The following is a 13,248-nucleotide window of genomic DNA, read 5'->3' on the forward strand; positions in this document are numbered from 1 at the left end:
ACACATTATAGATCAATTTTCATGTTCAGCTTTGACTAACATTCATTTGTTATTTTGATTTTGTACACGTAAAATTATGTTTTCAGTTCTTACCATTTACAGTTAGTGGCATGTTTGCTGATTATTGTCAATGCCAAGCTTTTGTGTGTTGGTCCTTTGTCTTCCAAAGTACAAAAGATATTTCCTTTACATTCTTTTAATGTAAGGCTAATTGGGCTGACATGTGCTTTTGGGCAAAATTTCAAGAAAACCCACTCACCAGAAGATACGGAGATTCAGAGATTGTACCAGAGTAGCAGAAGACATCATGAATAAACAGTAATTGCTAATGTTCCTGCTACTGCTGCTGTTATTACTGCTACAATCTCTATCACTAACAGTAATAATTGTAGCAGCAACAGTAGTAGAAAGAAAAAAATATCTTACCAAGATTCTGGAACCCACTCGGAAAGTCCAAATGCATGATGGAAGGCTGTGGAAAGAGTGGAAAAACATATTCTAAGAGGCCAATATAAACATTTATACTATTACAACATTTGTAAGACATAGGAGGTTTCGCTTTGTGAAATAGAAGTGGATTGTTCGAAATTGTAGAACAAGAAAACAATAAATACAGTAAGGTTAAGGTGCATCTTAGCATAGAACTGGAAGTTAGTGCTATTTTTGAGTATACCCAATCTTGTGTTTGTAAAATAAATACCAAGGGACATTGTTAGAGGGGGGCCTGCAAGGGCACCAGCCCCCTGAAACATTCACATGGCCTCGGCAAACTGTTCTACATTTGCTGAAAATTTTACTTTGATGACAAATATTGCAAAATAGTATTTTGGTAAATTTTGCTTTCAGTTTGAAATTCTCATGGTATTCTTCGTTGCCAAATATTTCGTTTGTAATTTTCGAAATAGGTCGCACCCTCAACAAGGCCAAGCAGGGCGAAGCCTAATGGTTGCTGCCGCATAGCAAGCGAGTGGGTCTCCGATTCCCTACCTCTCCCTGAAATGCAAGCGAAGGAGGCATGTTGAAAGGAAGAGGTGTGGTGTACCTACTGGACAATAATCAGGCATGTAGCAAACAGTATAGCAACACCGCTTTTCCCCCCTTGAACTGGAGACTGAAAGTCTGGGCTTTCTCAAGTCCATTCTTTGGCCAGGCAGAATTTGCTAGCATGTTGAACACAAATAGATATATTGGTAGGAAATGCCATTAATGATTTTATGGCTTTTCAAGAAAGTTGGAGATATTTTGAAAACACACTTTTCCTTCCTGCACATCAGGGGCCTTAGCCAGTCACCCCCACCTCATTGTTTTCATAATCGAGTGATAAATGATTCAGTCAAGAGTAACATTGGCATAAAGCAGACATTTTTATCTGTGACACAGGTCATTCGATGTGCTATTAATAGGAAAAAAAAACAAGAACCACAGCTTTAATTATGTTATGATAACTCACTATTGAGAACTCATTTTAGAACAATTATGATAATTATAGAAATTATAATTTCTATTCTGGGAAATTGCTTCCAGAGCTATAGTTTGACACAGTGGTTACGTATGGTAGTATCAAGCCTTCATTTTATGCATAACACTAACTCAACTCATTTTGTTCACATTATTTTCATTATTTTACCATATGGATTTTCTTCGTTATACAAGGTGTTGTCAAAACGTTTCTGAATTGGCTCCATAAAAAGTGACAGGTTAACCTGAAATGTTAGTGCCCACCATCCTCCCTTTGAAGTTGATGCAAAGACTCCAGCTATTAAACCTTTGTTGGAAAGTCTCCTTTCTTCATACTCTCTTCACCCTGAATCTCTTGAACTATGGAAAATTTCCACATTTTAGGCTTCAAGTTCTTCATTCATCTTTAAAAAATAAGGGAGAACAACACCTTTCAATTTTCCAATTTTTTTAACACATTCGGGTCTGGCCTCATAATACAGCATTGTTACCTCTGGTCTGTGGTTTTTGGTTGTTTTTCAAAAAATCATAGAAAAAATATTTTTAATTTGTTTTTATTTACCACATATTCCTTAAATCTACAAAACTTCCTCTTTTCAATGAACAAAAATTTGTTAAATTTTATTTTCATTTTCAGACGTTTTTTACTACTTTTTCAGCAATGTTTTGTGAAGAAGAAAAAAGTACAACATTGTAACAAATGTTAATATAGAGACATTTTAAGTTCGTAATCTGGAAATTTCAATAATTAACTACATAAACTATCAATACATCTTTTGAATCTTGCATAAGAATACTTCTTATGTGCACATAACAAAAAATAATTACAAATTACAAGTAATTATCTTTTGTATAAAAAAGTGGCTGCAGGACAGGACCAGACAATGTATCAGTTGGTTCTGCGTCATCTGTAAAAATTAAACAAATAAATAAATATACTAAATAAATAAAATAAATTTTCATTTTACATACACTATACAAAATAATAAATGGAAAAACTAAAAATACATCAGTGCATGTAGGAGAATCTAACAAGAGGCAAGATGAATAGACCCAAAAAAATTACCTCTTCTCACTTCATTCATAAAATACTAGAGTTTGCAACACTGTTTATATTGTCGACAATAATTATTACGAATATAACCTACCTTCCAAATCTTCAAATTCATCTGTATCATCAAAATCGTCGCTAACTTCAAACTGTGAGGCGGAATCCTCTATGAAGTCTGGATCTAATGATGCCATTCTAAACAATGCACAGTACATCAACCCAACAACAAACAGTCACAGGTGCGAGATAAAAATAGCACATGAGTCACCTAGCGGTCGGAATTTCAACAGAGAGGCTTGAATGAACACGCGCATGAGACGAAGTACGAGCATAGCCCGTTGTTCAATCGGCAAAGCGATTGGATACCACAGGACGGGCTATGCCCGTCGTTCGTCCACATTGACTTTAAGAGCACTGCAGGCTATGCCCGTCGTGAGACCCCAATGTGTTAACCCACCTAAGTTCTTCATCAGGGAAGAAAAAGGATTAAATGCACACGAGTTAAAACAAGATTGAAAATTAAGAATAAAAAGGATAAAGACACTCATGAGGTCTGAAGGCTTCAAGTACTGTTATCCATAACTTTTAACTCATGTACATTTAAACCTTTCCCCTTCCATGATGAAGAATCTAAGTGTGTTCAGAATTTAAAGGTTCATGTCTAGACAATAGTCTTTTATACATTTTTGATCTTGTAAACGATGTATGATGTAAGATTTACTCTTTTTTAGGCACAGTATAAAAATACAATAGAAATAATGCATCTTGTCTGTTCTATGGACATTAAAAATTAGATTACCTGTTTTAAACAGCCCAATCAATACAATGAAGAGAGCCTGAGTAAAGATTTGTCCATAATGGTCCCAGTAGAAGCCTGCAAGCTGGATCTTAGCACTGTGTCCTTCAGATGACGTCTCTGCACCATCACAAGTTATCAGAGGTAAGATAATGATCATTACAGTTATTGAGACACTTGATCCACTTGTAGCCCCTGCCATTTCCCTGAAATAGTGCAGTAAATTTACAGGTGGGATAGAAAGAAAATTAATCACAGGTAAGAGAATTGAGAATGAAACAGTAGCAGCCCAGGCATTTCAATGCAGGAGCCAGGGGTGCTCCCCCCCCAAGACTCTGGATGCAATCCCCCCAAATTCGATTATCATAATCCCCCCCCAAAAAAATTGTATTGATAAATATAAAGAAACTGATTTTAATTTGAATGCAATAGACTGCCAAGTGTTTTAAATTTTCGACATGCAAAAAGCTAGCATACTGATTGGTTAGATACTTAATTTGAAATGTCGGGAAATAAATTATGTATAAACAGCTTTTGAGGACAACGAATCAATTTTAAAAAGCCCACAACTTTCTAATAACATAGAAAAATCTAACTAGGCACATCAAATATTTGTGCTGCAGTTGTCTTAACTAAAACTGCTTGTCCATGTTACTGATTCTATTAATGTTCGATATACAATTGAGCTGTAGATAGTGAAAATAGATGTAGTGCCTCCTGCCTCATCTTATCAAAACACCAAGCATGCATAATTGCGAGCCAATCGAGCAAGAAATCTATATTCTATTTCTTTGCAAACTTACAAGAATATTAATTTAATTTAATGGTGCGTCAATACTTTCACAGGATGCCTTGCTATTTACTCTTCTGCAACTTCTTCTCCATTTGCTTATTGTGCACCAAAAACGAAAATGTGTGCATCAATAAGAAATGGGGTGAAAATGTGGTACACTATCTAGTAAATGATAAGACAGACAAAAACTTCTAAGAACTTTTTGTTTTTTGTGAATGTGAAGCTGTATGGTGAATCTGCCAATTTATGAGACAAGACACATTTTTGGGGGAGGCTTGATTGATTGATTTGGTTTAATTCACATTTCTGCTGCTTTGGATAGTCACAAAGATATGATGAAATTGATGATGTCCAGGTCTAGATTCGAACCCAGAGCCCCTGATGTCATAGTAAGCTGTGCTAACCAATCTGACACCGACGAAGATTTTTATGTCCCTTTTCCTCAGTCCCTGCCTCTTTTCTTATACTCATCTCTTAATGGCTAAGGTGATTTTAGTTCCTGAAACTTGGATAAAAGTAATTTCTACGAAAATAATTTGCAAATCTCAGACTAACTATGAAAGACATTGTCAATGTTTTGCATGCCATTATGCACTAACAGTAAGGTCTGTTGACCTATTTCCCTCCATCCTTAATAAATCTGTTTTTATGGTGGTGGCTGGGTCCCGTTTTAGCAACCGAAATTTGTATTTTGTCAGTTTTGTCATCGAGGTCAATACTGTGACGATGTTCCCCTTATAGAGAAGTTTTATGACAGGACTGAGGGATATTCAGCTAAACCAGTGCCACGTTTGGTTTTCGTTAACTTTTGTGCTTAATTTTTTTTGAACAAACTCATTGTGTTAACTTATCTCTATTTAAACTTAGTGCTAGTATTCAGGCTGGCCATCTTGTTATCTGTGAAGACCCTATTGCTCTGAATACAGTGACTTGGTATGGCAAAAGAAAAATGATCGAAACAATATATACTGGCTAGAGGTTGAAGAGGGAGTCGATAAAGTAATAATAATAATAATAATAATAATATGGCCTTTAAAATTGAAATTATTGTTAAATTTTATGTTGCGCACACACACACAATGTGAACCTTGCAAATTATCTTCCTTCAACCGGGAAAAAAAATTATAGCTGTTTAGGAGATTTCACTTCCAGCACCCCTCCCGGTCCCCTATGAATCTGCCATTGTACATAGTACTGCAAGTGAAACGAACAAGAAAATTTTTAAGGTATTTACTTTGAAACTGGCAATTACACCAATCTAATAAGGAGACAATATTTTCACAGGGTGCCGTGACATTTACTCCCTTCCACCTTTTCTCTTTTTCTTCGTTCAGCAACTCATTTTGCCACAGTGTTTGTGAACCCCCTTGACTTTCTCCGTAGCTACTGTTGACTCTAATCACCCCGCTTGGCGAATAATCCAGAGTAAAATCCACTTGATATTATACGACTGCAAATCATATAGAAAAATGAAAGTGCAAATAACGATCAGCATAGCTATTTTACACCAAATATTGTTCTCTTCAACTTGAAAGTCTGATCCCCCCTTGCTATAGAAATGCTCTGCCAATCTACGACTTAACATTGATATCCAATATAGGATATTTCTCCCCTTCCAATAAATTAACCCCCATTTAATTCTCAACCCCCCTAATAGAATTCCCATTATAATCTAAGACAATATTGATATTCAAGAGTTGTATAGTGTCCCCCCAAACTTTTAATGCTTAATCTCCCTACAAGAATTTGCCTGAGCTGGACATTGTCCCCCCCCCCCCCCCCCAACCATCCATGGGCATCCCTGGCAGGAGGCAGTCCTCACCAAATCCCTATCTTGGTTGCATGCCTGATAGGAAGGGGAGCATGAGCACATGATTCAGAAAAAGTTGGCTGAATGAATATAGTGTCGGGCAAATATTCTACACAAAGAATCTTTCGGACTGAATCTACAGTTTCAATTCAGATTTGAACCACTGTGGAATGTTACTCTGCGAGGAATAGGACTGGGAGTCTTTGATTACAAGGAGACAGTACCATCGTTATGCCATTAGGAAGAGACTACTTCATATGGATTGACCCTCCTATTCAGGATGTCTGTAAATGTAGTTTACAATTTCACAATAAGAAACATATGGTAGTTTGTGATATTATTATTATTATTATTATTATTATTATTATTGTGTGGTGTGTGTTCAGTCCACTTCAACATGTAAACGTTTGGTGACACATTTGGGGTCTAATTGGCATTCCAATCATCTACACTCAACATTGGATTATCAGATATGACTCAGGTGCTCATTTTCTGGGTGTCCTGACCATTTGTCCTTTGTGTTTGTGTGTACAGGTAGAAGTACTTCAAAGACAAAGTGCTCCGAACTCATGATTTACAGACCAAGGCAATTGTTGAATACAGACAGAGCTGAAACACTAATTAGATGTTATTGCAATAAAATGTGCACATGTTGAAGTGGACTTAAGAGATACACACAAACACAACATTTTGAGTTTGTGTATCACGTAAACACGTATATGTGTTTGTGTTTCAATTGGAAGTCATGGTATTCATTTCTGAAATTGTAGGCAACTTCTATAGACACCTTGTATTTTCCTAAATCCACAAATAAATATGTAACTTGTTACTGTACATCATCAATTTATGACGCATCTATAAATATAACAATGTGCCTTTAACATGGTGCATGTTTTATCTGGAGTAATGAAATCTTGTATTTGGTTAGCAACTCTTCTTTCTTGTCACTCACACAGCACATCTTCGGGTTAACAGTGTTCTCCCCAAAAATATTTGATGCATTTGTCCAGTGACACATGGTTCATGTTAAGGTGTGCATGTAATAAAAAAATCATTTCCATTGTGAACCCATGGAATTTTGTCTTAACTTCTCTTGTATTTTTTAAATGTGGGTTAGACCACAACCCTGGACCCTAATTGTATTTGTCAAATGATTTCAAAACTTTAAATAAAACTTAGTTTATTTTAATAACCTTGAATACTTCACTAAATTAATACATTCCTGTGTTATGATCACATTTATAAATAAACACACAAGGCCTATTTAATAAGGTTTAACAACAGCCTGAAGCAGCATGTCCATTGGTCGCCATACTTTCACTGTCATGTGTCACCTTCAAAGGTAACTTGGAACCGAGGAGAGAACGCTGATTTTGAAATTTGCTCGCATAGCCAGATGGAATAAATGGCATGTGATTAAATCATACTGCACTCTTATGGATGTTATATTGTTTTAAATGAATGTTATATAATCACATAAAATTGGCTTCAGCCTAGTCAAAGAACCTTGCTAGTGTATTGATGAACCAAGTGTGCAAATGTGAACATATTTTTTTATTCATCTTATTTTATTTTGCCTTCTATCACTTTATGGCTAATTGTGACAATGGAGATGACTGATGCCTAAATGAAATTAATGAAGGAACACTCAGGCCAGAATTTTAGTGGTGAATTTATAAGTTGACCACTCGGTGTGCTCAACAAGCCAACCGATGTATTTAATTATTTTCATTGATTTATGCCCTGTGGTAGTGTTCGGAAAGTTACTTTTAAAAAGGTAACTATAGTTACAGTTACTTGCTTAAAAAGTAACAGTTACAGTTACTCATTTTAAAAAGTAACTCAGTTACCCTGTACTTAAAAAATAATTGTAAGTTACTTTTACAGTTACTTTCTGCTGAAAATTTTCTTGCAACCAAATTACACAAATTGATCATTAATTGTAATAAAATATTTTGTGAAGACTTACATGTATTCTATTTATGTTGCTGGTACATAATATAAGTCTTCGTATATTTATATTTGTTACAAAATAAAGTGCTACTAATCGACTACAGTAGTACAGTAAATGTGCCTTCTAGGCCAACCCTAAAATGATGACCTCTAAGAAAATCGCACCAAAACCTCAAAAACTCACTTTCTCTCCACATTCCGCGTCTCATTTATTGTGCTGACGATGTTTCACAGCGAAGAAAAGCAGTGATGAGTAAATGCACTTTCTCATCCTTGAAGGATGAATGCGCCTTATCGTAATTTTCTAAGTCCGGCCATGTTTATATATCGTGACCTTTGTAAACCTCGGAACGATGTGATATTTCTGCCACACACGCGCGCGCGCCTCTCATTATTTCTGTATTGTGACGTGTTGTTTTTTCAAGCAAACAAACAAATAATAATAATAATAATTGTTTTTTTTTTTTAGGATTCCTGGTCCCTAACCCCGCCAGGGTGCGTGGTGCCCAACCAAAAAAAAGGTTCTAACGGCTGCGGTTAGATAACCACACCTCTGTAGAGTTTCACGTTTTTTTTTGTTTTTTTTTCTTTCTCAAAGGTCCTATGGGACACCTCTGTTTGTCAAAAATTCGAGATATTTGCAATTTAACGCAGGACTTGGAAAATTTTCGGAAAATTTTTGGTTCCATGACGACCTATGTTTATTTTGGTATGGGAGGACAGAGGACACCGAGACTCGACCAATGCACTAAACCCGACCTTTCTACGACTATTCGTTCAAAAGTTACGAGTGATCAAAGTTTTGGAGCGTGGGTTAACTTCTTACCCCTTGACCCCAGGACCATCAAAACTTGGTACACGTATTCTACACCTCCAAAATCGACAGGGGGTATCTAACGATACCGGATGGGGGTGTTTTTCGATATATTTTTTCGATAACTCTTACCATTTTCGAGATATTTGTAATTTAAGATTTTTTTAACGCTGTGGACTTAGAAAATTTTCGATTGATGACAGCATCCATCACTTCAAAACCACTGCTAAAACTCTTCCCACGCAGGTGCTAAGTCCAGAGAATACGTTGGGTGGTCAACCAATTTAAAATTATATTTTATATATAGCAGCCACTACAATTTAAAATATATAAACTGCCGCATTGTTATACTAATAGAGTATACTCTAAACAAACCTTCCGCACTTCTTAATTTTAATAGCATTTTGGTTCCATGACGACCTATGTTTATTTTGGTATGGGAGGACAGAGGACACAGAGACTCGACCGACACACTAAACCCGACCTCTCTACGCGTACTCTACGTCACCAAAAAAAAAAAAAATCGACAAGGGGAGATTTTTCGATTTATTTTTTTCTCTATCTCTCACCGCTTTCGTGATATTTGCAATTTTTAACGCTGGACTAGGAAAATTTTCGACAGAGGGGTCAACCATGATAACCTATGTTTTTTTTGTTAGGAGCCGATGCTAAGGCATGTCTCTACGATGATCCTGTCGAGCGTTCAAAAAAAAAATCGACAATTGGCCCACCCTTGAACTTTTAGGACCATCAAACTTGGTACACGTACTCTACATCACCAAAATCGACAAGGAGTGGTGAGATTTTTCCATTTATTTTTTGCTCTATCTCTCATCGTTTTCGAGATATTCGCATTTGATGGGTTAGAACTGGTCCGTCACCCTTTCGTTCTTCACATCTTGGACGAAGGACTTCTCGGCGACCAGAATGACGCTGCACACGGTATCCTCGGGCAATGGATTGTGAAATTCGCAAACGATCTTGATGTTGGTGCGATCGTTGACCACCACCTGTTTCCTCTTCGCTGGACGTGTATGGGTAAAAAATAGAACAGCATATTCTTGGTTAATTAACATGGATGAATGGAATGTGTGATAACTAAAGTTTTTTCTCGTCTGATAGGAGGGGGGAAAAGTTGATTTCGACATCTGAGAAAAGAAAAAGATCGCTCAACAACATTGGAATTGACCATCATTATTTATCCTCGTCGTTGCGATGTAAAAAGGAGAAGATTTTTCCATGTGAGTTTTCGTTATATTATTAGTTGGTTATATTATTGTCTCGTCCTCTAGATCTGTTAGGAGACACAAACTTCCAACTTCTTAGGATTTTATGTATTTATAATATAAGAATTTTAGTTTCTACGATATAATACATATATTCTCTTATTTATTCTTTGACTTTTACATTAACTATCTCTCTCTCATCTTTTCCAAAGGAACGAAGTTTTTTGCATCCATGGACAAAATTATTACTTTGTATATATTTTAACTTCCAGAAGACAGAGAAAAGTAACACACATTTTTTCCGAATTAATATCATTTTTCATTTGTTAGTACTTGAATTTTGGAAACTGACTCACACACACTAGCATTTTTTACGATTGTTTTTTTGTGAGTATGTGTTAAATCACCACGCCCTTCCTTGAGCAATATTATTCCCTTGCTGCGACGAACAACAGTCAACTGCCTTTGTTGTACATTTGAAAGAGGTAGATAACATGTTTCTAAGAGGTAGGGAGATAATTGATCAAGATAGATATCGGAGAAAAGAGAAAAAGTTGTAAGCGGAGGATAATGAAAATTTTACATTTTGAGTTCCCTATCGTGATAAACGGTTCAACTTTTGCAACATTTTATTCTTTGCTATCATGTCACCCATTTGCATTACCATCGGTTGGATTACAAATAATGTGGAGTTCAAAAATGAGAAAGGACATCCAGTTTTGTATCGAATAACACACTTATAACCCAAAACAAAAATACATTAGAATCTTCGATACCAGGTGCACGTCACTATAAAAAACTGCATGTTCCGAATAAATCTATCAATTCATCAAGTTCAAGGATGCAAAACTTTAAGTTTTCACTCTGTCTCCTTTTTTCAGCCCTCCACGCTAACAATCTACTTCCGTGCCACATCACGCCAAGAGTATAATTCGATAGCACACTTTCGCTAACTCTAAGAAAAATCACTGGGGTGTGAAAATATATTTCTCCCATAAAACTACAACATACCACAATCGAGAAAAAAATGATCTGTGAAATTGCTACATGAAAAACTGTAAAAATCCATTTAAAAAAATAATCACGAACGAAACTATATATTTTTTAAAATAACGATTATTGACATTTCTAACACGGAACACAAAAAAAATTGACGGAATATTTTTTTCTGCTTTTTACACCAACAACGGAAAAAAAACTATTCACCACCCTTCCACCTTACCAATGGGAGAAATTTGCACACACACATAATATTATTTTCTGTTGCTTCGTATGAATTGGGCGCTTTTTACAAATCGGTGGAAATCGGAGAATGGCAGATCTCGAACATGGACACCCTCATCAAAATTAATTGGAGACCAAAATCTCAGGAAACATTGATAAAGGATGAGCTTTCTACTGAAAATTTAATTACTTATAAACATGGAATGCGCGATATTCTCTAAAAAAAAACTCAAACCTCCTCGCCCCCCTGAAGAATTCGAATCCTGTTAAAACAAAAAAAAAACTCCAACAAGGACAACAAACATGATTCACAAGAAATATTATCATATAAACCAACGATTTTTTTTTAACAAATCTATTTCGTTTAATTAAAAAAATCGTAATGAAAGCACATGCTACTATACAAACTATAAAAAAATACAATCCCTGGCATAAAAATGAAGTTTAAAAAAAAATAATGAAACTTATTTCTTATAATGAACCTCAACCTATACAATTGTACATTTTTTTTTCATTCTGCGTACCTCCAAAAAATATGAATTAAATAGATTCGATATTTTGCAGGATTTATATGAAACAGACGTAAATAAGAATTGGGAGCACGTACGTAATGCAATAGAATCAGCAGTTAAATAAAGTATAAATCAAGAAAAAGTAAGCCATGGTTCGCATAACCTAATAGAAATAGACTTAGGTGGTTAAAGAACACCATGTTTAGAAGATTACTTGAAAAGTAAAATTAACGAAATTGAAATAAAAGTATCAGAGGTGCAAATGAATTGAGAAAGGGGGTGGCAACCTAAAGTAAACTTCATAAAAAAAATGGCTGACTATTTTAAATAGATGGAAGAACTACTTTAATGTCGTTTTAAATGTTCATGTAGGAGATAAATCAGAAATAAATTAAGTACGCACAGCAGAACCTAACTTGATTGAAGTTAAAGATGCCAAAGAGATAAATTAGTCGAGAAGAAACTTGTTAATATGTCTGACAAATGTACAATTCATGATGGATTAAAAAAAAAAAAGAAGATGCTCTTTTTTAATTTTGCCTTAGAATATGCTTTTAGGAAGGTAAAAGAAACTAACGAAGTACTGTTAGCATATGCAGATGATGTAGACTTACTGGGGAATGATGTAAATACAATTAAGAATAATGCTGAAATATTTTTTCAAAGCAGCTAAAGAGATAGGTTTTAGAAGTTAGCAATGAGAAATCTAAAGGTATGTGCTTACAGGCCGAAACCAAGTGATAACAACTTGTTTGAACCAGTTTTCCAAATCCAAATACTTAGGAGTAAAGCCCCTATCACACGGAACTGGATTTCTAGTTAGAATGCTCTAGTTGACGCTGGACTGACTACCCATTTGCTACAGCCCTGGCCCAAAACCATGGTAACGGTTGAAGTTTTTGCGTGCGATGACGTGCGACCGGCCAAGTGAATGCATCACTTCAATGTGAAGTCACGTGAAATGACAAAACGACAGTGTTGCAGTATGCAATTATTAAACACCAGAACAAGAACAATGTCTAGATGAGGATGTGTACTACAGGCTGTGGAAAAGGAGATGCGATAACCACTAACGCCGTCAAACGGTTGGGCGGGAACTTTACGTCACATACCATGAAGAAGTAATAGGATCTGAGCTGATTATGTCCTTTGCGATTAGTCCACTCAGAATTAGTTCACTTCATCAAATGATTTACTAAATCTCATCAATTTACGTTGTCGAATTCATTATTTGAGTTTTTTTTTTGTTTAGGTTCAACATCTTCACCGAAGAGAAAATTATGCTCATTTCTTTGTCTTCCTTGACCCTGTAGTACATCCAGGGTCAAGGAAGTCAGTAATAAGGTGTGTTATATACAGTGTACGTATAACTATAGATTGAATTATATCTTCTCCAAATATGATGTATAAAGAAACAAACTGCCGGAGAACTAAGTGAGGTGAGTGTACAATTTTATATTACAATTATAGTGGAACCACAAGCAAAGAAACCTGCGCAGACCAGAGGTGTTCATTTTGAGTCAACCTCCCCTCAAACTCACCCTCCGAGATCGCAGTCGCCCTCGCCCTCCACCGCCCTCACCCTCCAAGATCGCAATCGCCCTCGCCCTC

General features: G+C 35.8%; 1 protein-coding gene across 1 annotated transcript in view; it reads right to left on the minus strand.

Annotated features, from left to right (window-relative positions):
- The window catches only part of LOC145987574 (Na(+)/H(+) exchanger protein 7-like), a 59,206-nt gene that overhangs the window by 7,267 nt on the left and 38,691 nt on the right, over nucleotides 1-13,248 (minus strand). Inside the window, exon 2 of the mRNA XM_083121921.1 lies at nucleotides 427-472. The gene's annotated coding sequence lies outside the window, so the exon portion shown is untranslated. The remainder of the gene's footprint in view (nucleotides 1-426; nucleotides 473-13,248) is intronic.

This window comes from Lepisma saccharinum, chromosome 5 (assembly GCF_977018435.1).
Source record: "Lepisma saccharinum chromosome 5, izLepSacc3.1, whole genome shotgun sequence".
Lineage (NCBI taxonomy): Eukaryota > Metazoa > Arthropoda > Insecta > Zygentoma > Lepismatidae > Lepisma > Lepisma saccharinum.